Source organism: Chrysemys picta, unplaced genomic scaffold (assembly GCF_011386835.1).
Source record: "Chrysemys picta bellii isolate R12L10 unplaced genomic scaffold, ASM1138683v2 scaf2864, whole genome shotgun sequence".
NCBI classification, from domain to species: domain Eukaryota; kingdom Metazoa; phylum Chordata; order Testudines; family Emydidae; genus Chrysemys; species Chrysemys picta.
The window spans coordinates 1-7196 of NW_027055566.1; the positions used below are offsets into that span (position 1 = coordinate 1).

The 7196-nt window shown below is 56.5% G+C and overlaps 1 long non-coding RNA gene across 1 annotated transcript; it reads left to right on the forward strand.

Annotated features, from left to right (window-relative positions):
* Positions 1–6324, forward strand: LOC135980359 (uncharacterized). Its single transcript, XR_010597452.1, has 2 exons — positions 1–903; positions 5643–6324. It is a non-coding gene; the product is annotated as an uncharacterized LOC135980359 (long non-coding RNA).
* The last annotated feature ends 872 nt before the right edge of the window (positions 6325–7196 follow it).

Below are 7196 nucleotides of genomic sequence, written 5' to 3' on the forward strand. Positions count from 1 at the left end.
AAGGCAATTGTCACGTTATAATCAAAATAGATACGAGAAAGCCGTACAGGTAACAGTCACTGGTTTTTCAGGAAGTTTACACACCAAGTACATTCTCATCTAAATGCTATTACAGCCTTTGATCTAGGGTCAAACCTAATGTGAACTGACAGCATTCGACAGGTTACAGATAAGTGAAGTGAAGACAATATCATTTCCGTGACCTTTGAACTAAATGAACAGGCGAGTGAATTAGCCTGCTGCCTTGGTCTGCTGGCCACCTGTTAGACAGCATCCCAACTTCCTTCTGTTTGCTCTCTGCACCACTGGCAGCGTTAGCATGAGTAAAGCTCACCTGGCCGCCCGAGTACACCCCGCGCACCACGGAAAGGACCATTGCAGGACACTGGGAAGCTGGGAGCTGATGTTGAGGTCCCAGGGGAGCTCCCAGAGCAAAGGGGAGAGGTGTCTCCGTCGCTGCTCTCAGTTCCTGGCGCACTGCTGAAAGGCCTGCAGTATCAGCACAGGGAAGGGAAAGCCCCATTCCGGCACCAGTGGAGATTTAATGGCAAACTCAGCCCTTAGCCGTCCCACGACGGGGCCAGAGCTCCGTGTTACCAACTGAGTTCCTGCAGTGACAGTTCTGCAGTCTGACATGAACTCAGTGGGGGGCCTGCTGCCCGAAGCAGAGCTCCCCACCCCACCCAGACCCGTGCTGTCCCATGGGCCCCCCGTTACCCGGAGATCACACTGCAGTGTGGCGCTAACACTGTCCTTCTGCAGGTCCAGGAGTCAGAAGGGAGAACCAGGAGGGAAATTGAGAGACGTCCGCAACCGCGACCCGGACCCAGCCCGAATCCTCCAGGGCGCTCAGATTACAACTACGGCTATCTGTCTGGTCTTGCTGGCTCCACCGGAAAAAGGGTACAGTAAGAGGAGAGGAGGGCGGCAGCTGTGAGCTTCGTGTTAACTAATGAGCAGGGCCCTGTGCAAATCACCATGTCACGGAGGGCCCAGAAATTGTGGCTATGCCCCCAAACCGTGACCTTTCCAATATTTTTTTTAAACCAAAATGTCTACAACAGAGTCCTTAATACAAACAATTCCCTTAGATAGTCAATTTCACAGCCGGAATTAGTTTGACTAGTAAGGTTACTCAAAACTGACCAATGGTACTTGTGAAATTCATTCCAGCCTTGAAAGTGACTTAGTTCAGTTGTGGTTTGCAGCGTTGTTGTAGCCGTGCTGGACCCAGGGTATTGGAGAGACAAGGTGAGTGAAGAAGTCTCTTTTTTGGACCAACTTCTCTTGCGCAAGCTCTGTGTAAACAAGAGACAAGCGCTGAGAGCGCTGTTTAAGGTGGAAAGCTCGTCTCTCTCACCAGCAGAAATTGGTCCAGGAAAATATATCACCTCCCGCACCTTGTCTCTCTGAATTTAGTTGTGAAATTCATTGTGTGCAAAGTCGGGGGAATTCAATATTTTGCCGCTGACGCGGTCATGCATTTTCTAAAAGAAGTGTGATTTACCCCCGGCCCGGCTAACAAGCAATGAGACTCCACGGCCTACGCGATAGCGCCCAGGGGGAGCTGATGTGTCCTTGGGACACCCATGCTCAGGGAGAGGGGACGGGCGCTACTGAGGGGAAAGGGAGGCTCGGAAGCAAGGGCACAACACACTGCCGAGGGCATGCTCAGCTTAGGGTCTGTCTACACAGCAAAGAAACACCTGCGGCTGGCCCGTGCCAGCTGACTTGGGCTCGCGGGGCTTGGGCTGTTTCATTGCTGTGTAGACGTCTGGGCTCAGGCTGCAGCCCAAGCTCGGGGACCCGCCCAGATGTCTACACAGCAGTGACACAGCCCCGCAGCCCGAGTCCTACGCGCCCGAGTCGGCTGGCACGGGCCAGCCGCGGGTGTTTAGCTGCTGTGCAGACACGCCCTTGGATGCCAGAGGCTCCATTGCTGATCACCAGCCAGCCAGCACCTCTGCACCCGCACTAACCAGGGCTTGCAAGGTCCCTGTGCCCCTGCCTGCTGCGGGGTTTCTTTAGTGCGTTACAGGGGCGGGTGAACCCCCCTTTCAGGGAGGCTAAGCCACTGGCCCCACCCCTTCCACCTGCACCCTCCCTGTGGCCGGAGGAGCCCCGAGCGGCCCCCTGGTACTGGAGCCCCAAAGCCCCCGCTGCCACCAGCGGAGCCCCAAGCCCGGCCCGCCCTGAGCTGCCGGCCAGCCCGCCCCAGCCGTGCCAGCCCTCCCCATCACCGGGCTGAGCCGCTGGCCCCACCCCTGGGCTGAGCTGCTGGCCCGAGCACCGGGCCAAGCCACTGGCCTGATCTCCGGGCAGTCCAAGTGCTGCCCCAGGGCCGCTGGCCCGACCCCCAGGCTGGCCCGAGTTTCCCAGGGCAGCCCCAGGCCCTGGCTGCTGGCCGGCCTGAGCTCCAGGCCGCCGGCTGTAGCTGAGCCCCCACCAGCTTCAGGGGAAAGAGGGAGGGAGGGGGGGCCTTGGGGCTGAACAGGGGCGGGGCCATGGCCTGGGTTAGGGGAGGCTTAGCCTGCCCTGGCCGTGGATACCGGCCGCCCATGGTGCGTTACAGCCCGTAGCCTGTCCTGCAGCACGGCTCCCTGCTGTTCTGTTCTCTCAGTGCCGCGCGCATCACTGGCGTTAGTGAGTCTCCCATGGCTGCCCCCCGGAAAGCTGGGTGCTGGCTGTGAGAGCTCAGTGTGCCCAGGCCAGCCCAGGGGCGAGATGTGCCCCGTTCACTGGCAGCAGAGCCCAGCCCAGCGCGAATGAAGCCCAATGCCAGCTCTCTCCTTGCATGGGGGCCTGCACCACAAGGGCGAGGCAGGAGGGCGGTTGAAGGAACTCAGCCGCGCACACTAAAAGCCAAGCTACCCAGGCTGCCCTGCTCGGGCTGCTACAGCCCTCTAGTGTTCCCCAAGGTAAGAGGCAGGGAAGGGAGAGGCAGAGACCAGCTGGGTGATTCTCGGACTCAGCGTCGCTCTGAGGGCTGGGAACTCCCCAGGAGCTACAGGACTCAGCCTGTGGAGCTAAGCTAAGCTACACAGATCACGCTGGAGCATTGCTTGCTGGGACCCGTAGCCTCCATTGGCCATAAGCTGCATTTTACCAGGGGGCTTCCTATTGGCCATCCCTGCTATCCCTATTGAGAGCACAAGCTGCACTGTGGTCCCCTCTGCCAGCGAGACAGATGGACCAGGGGCTGGGAGCTGATTCGGGGCACGTAAGCACGACCTAGAACCAGCTTATGGTGGAGAGTCTCCTTTAGGCGCTGTGCTAAGAAATGCTGCTTCTTTCGGATCCCACTGGCTTCAGTCCCAGTTCCAGGTGCAGTGGATTCCCCGGACGGAGCTGCACGAACCTGCCTTCTTCCCTTCTAAAGAAGGGAATAAAGAAAGAGCTAGCAAACTAACCAGATAAACCCCAGTTCCCCCTGGGGCAGGGCTGCAGGGGGGAAGATAGCCCAGCGAGTCTTCATTTCAATAGATAGCAAACCCATAGGGGGACAGACTATAATCCCAGTTATACCGGTGTCAATCTGGAGTAACTCCATTAGCATGAGTGACTTTCCTTACCCCAGGGTAAATCTAGAGCAGGGGTCGGCAACCTTTCCAAAGTGGTGGGCCGAGGCTTCATTTATTCACTCGGATTTAAGGTTTCACGTGCCAGTCATACATGTTAACGTTTTTAGAAGGTCTCTTTCTATAAGTCTATAATATAGAACTAAACTATTGTTGTATGTAAAGTAAATAAGATTTTAAAATGTTTAAGAAGCTTCATTTAAAATTATATTAAAATGCAGAGCCCCCCGGACCGGTGGCCAGGACCCGGGCAGTGTGAGTGCCACTGAAAATCAGCTCGCGTGCCGCCTTTGGCATGTGTGCCATAGGTTGCCTACCCCTAGTCTAGAGTAACCATTGGATTAAGTGGAGTTACTCTGGATTTACTCCTTTGCAACTTTACAGCTTTGTAACGCAGGGCATTTAATTAAAAAAAAAAGTTAGTGCAAACACTCTCCCCCCGCCCCCCCCACCCCGAAGCTCTGAAGCTGGCCCACTGGCTTCCCAGGTGAACATCAACATTATTGACCTGAGACGTACGGTAAATATTGACCAGCATGAAGTCATTGTTAATAATTACCTCCAGGAACAACAAGTCTTGCTGTTTGCTGAATCATGGAGTCCTTGTAAACAGTTACATTAACCTTAATTTCTCCAACACAAGTATCTGGGTATGTGTAGGGACTATGAGACCCAAATCATCCCCCCCACCCCACCCCAATAAACATTTACAGTCTAGATAAGAAATGTGGGTGGAGTTAGAGGTCCAAGAAAAGCTATTCTTTGTCTCTTGTGATCCAATCAGGAGGCAGAAATTTACATGTACAGTCATACAGATTACAACATGAGTGCTGGGAACAGTAGTGGTGGTATCTGAGCTCCGCAGGACTATCACTATTCATTATGGGCTGGGTTCTCTAGGGTAGCCCCTTGTTCCAGGAGTGGCCCTGCGGGGCGCACTGGAGCCGTTGGTGGTGAGGGTGACTGGTCAGCGAGAGTGGTGCTAGCTGTTACGTGCCCGCGAGGCAAGCAGTGCTGTACAAGACCCAAGGAAAGGCAGCCCCTGCCTAAGGAGTAGCAAACCCAACCTTGACAGCATCTGCAACCCTCACGTCCCTGAAGTCGCAGGAGCAGGCTCCAGGGACAGACACTCTGGTCAGGCCAGAGGAATGTGATGACAACAACGTTTTTTCACCTCTCGTACTCTGTCTCCACCGCTTACAAGCAGCGATGCCAGGGTGGGGAAGGTGCTAGACTGCGGTGGGTTAGTGTCCCTGAGCCTGGCACTAGTGGGGCATCAGGAGGAGAGACAAAAGGGACTGGACTAACTAACAGGCAACAAAAGCTCCGGACTAACTAACAGGCAACAAAAGCCTGTTCCGTAATCGATGGGGCACAGGGGGGCTCAACGTTCTGCTTGCTCCTGGGAGACCCTGCCAGGATGCAGCCAGAGCACATGCTCCAGGAGAGGGGAGGGGAGTGAATGAGGGGAAATGCTGGCCCAGAAAGAACGGGACGGGGGAGAGCTCCATGTCCACAGCCCCCTCCTGATCCTTCCTGGAGGAAGTGAAGCTGTACGAGCCGGTGGGGAGGTGAGGACGGTGCTGAGACCCCCGCACGGCTGTGACAGCAGGGGGAGCAGCCTCCCTCGAGGGGTCTGTCTACGCTGGAGCTGGGAACGTGGCCCCCAGCCCGGGCAGGCAGACTCACGCTGGCTCTGCTCCAAGTAACATGCTAAGAATAGCAGTGTGGATGGTGCGGTGTGGGTGGCGGCTCGGGCTAGCCCCCCGCGTCCAAGCCCGCCCACCCCCCGGGCCACGCGGCTATTTTTAGCGCACTTGCCTGAGCGGAGCTAGCGTGAGTCTGTCTCCCCAGCTGCAGCCTGGACAGAGCCTTGGATCCCCAGCGAATCCGCCCAGGCCCTCGCGTGCCGGACCGGTGCAGCCCAGGGACGATGGCTCACCGTTGCTGCAGGGGCAGCAGGGCGCTAACCGCTTGCACGCATCCCCCCGGCCTCGCCCCATGCTGCCCTGTAAGCCCCGGCTTCCCAGTGACTCCCCCTAACCCTCTCCTCTCCTCCTGCAGATCCGCATTGATCCTGAGCGCCAGGTGGTGGAGAGAAGAGGGAAAGTCCACAGCGGCGAAGCGCAAAGCCAAGCAGAGAGCGAGAGACTGACTCTACGGTGCTGGCTGCGATTCCAGCCTCACACTGCAGGACCAGACGGCTCCCTTGAGAGAGGCGGCGGACGGAGGATCAAGGGAGATTAGCTACTGCACCCACCTGAGGTGGAGTCCTCCCAGGCCACACTTCCCTTGTGTAGCTAGACAGCAGCCCAGGCTGGAGTCTGGTATCTCCCCCTCCCCTCCACGCCCCTGAGATCAGTTACACGGAATCTGGATCCCAACCCCCTTCCCCCTCCAGCTGGCACAAACGCCCCCTGCTTCTCCTGCTGTAGGGCTGGGATGGAACTAAGGCCCCTTTCTCTGAGTCCTGCAAACCCACAATCCCCTGCCTCATTCCCAGTAACAGCACAGACAAGGGGAGCGCGGCCGCCCGGGGACCAGAACGGCCTGTCCCGTGGTGCCCTCCGGCCTCCCGGGTGCTGTGCAGAGGCAGATAGATAGAAATGAAATTAAAGCTCCGTATAAAGGGCTGAACTCACTGGGGTGTACATGGGTCCAGCTCTGCTGCGCTGAGTGGAACTGCGCCCGTTTATACCTGCAGGGAATGTGAGCTAAGAGTGCAAATAAACACAAATACACTCGCTCTGCGTGACCTGTTCCTGTTGGCGGGGCTGGGCCTCGAGCCAGGGCCGCACGACTCCGCCCAGGCTTCGCCGGCTCCTTTTCTCCAGCTCATTTACTCCTGGTGTCGTGTGCTGAGGAGAGGGGGCAGAGAGCCCCGTGGTACATGAGCCAATGGGGGGATACATGGCAGCTTTCATTTACAGGTACATGCTGTGGAGACCACAGCTCCCAGCATGCAATGCTCCTCCTTGAGCTGCATGGCCTAGCTGAGCACCCTCGCACTCAGCACCACCATTCTGGTGGCCCCACAGCGCCATACACGGCGGGAGATTTGGTCTCAGCTCCTGGTGCCGTATCACAGAGCCCCCATGACAGCTGGCCCTAGGACTGGCTGTGCCATGGGGACCCTCTGCTCTGACGGTGGCTCTGTCGTCAGGACTGAGGCATGCTGTCATCTGGTGCAGAGGGGGGTGATTTGCAATGTCGCTGTCTCTGCAACACCTATTCTATGCCCGAAGAGAGGAATTTAATTAGTTCTTTAATGAGCTGAAAATCAAAAAGGCCTCCTGCAAAAAGTGGAAACTGACAAATCTCGAAGGAGGAGTGCAAAAGAACAGTGCAAGCAGGTAGGGCCAAAATCAGAAAAGCAAAGGCACAAAACGAGTTACACTAGCAGGGGAGATGGAAGGAAATCGAAGGGATTCTGTAAGTACATTCGCAGCAAGAGAACGATGAAGGAAAGTTTAGACCCACTACTTAGTGGGGAGGGAGAGCTAGCAATGGACGACACCAAGAAGGCTGAGGTGTTTAATGCCTATTTTGTTTCAGTCGTCACTAAAAAGGTAAATTGTAGCCAGATCCTTAACACAATGAATATTAACCACCAGGGGG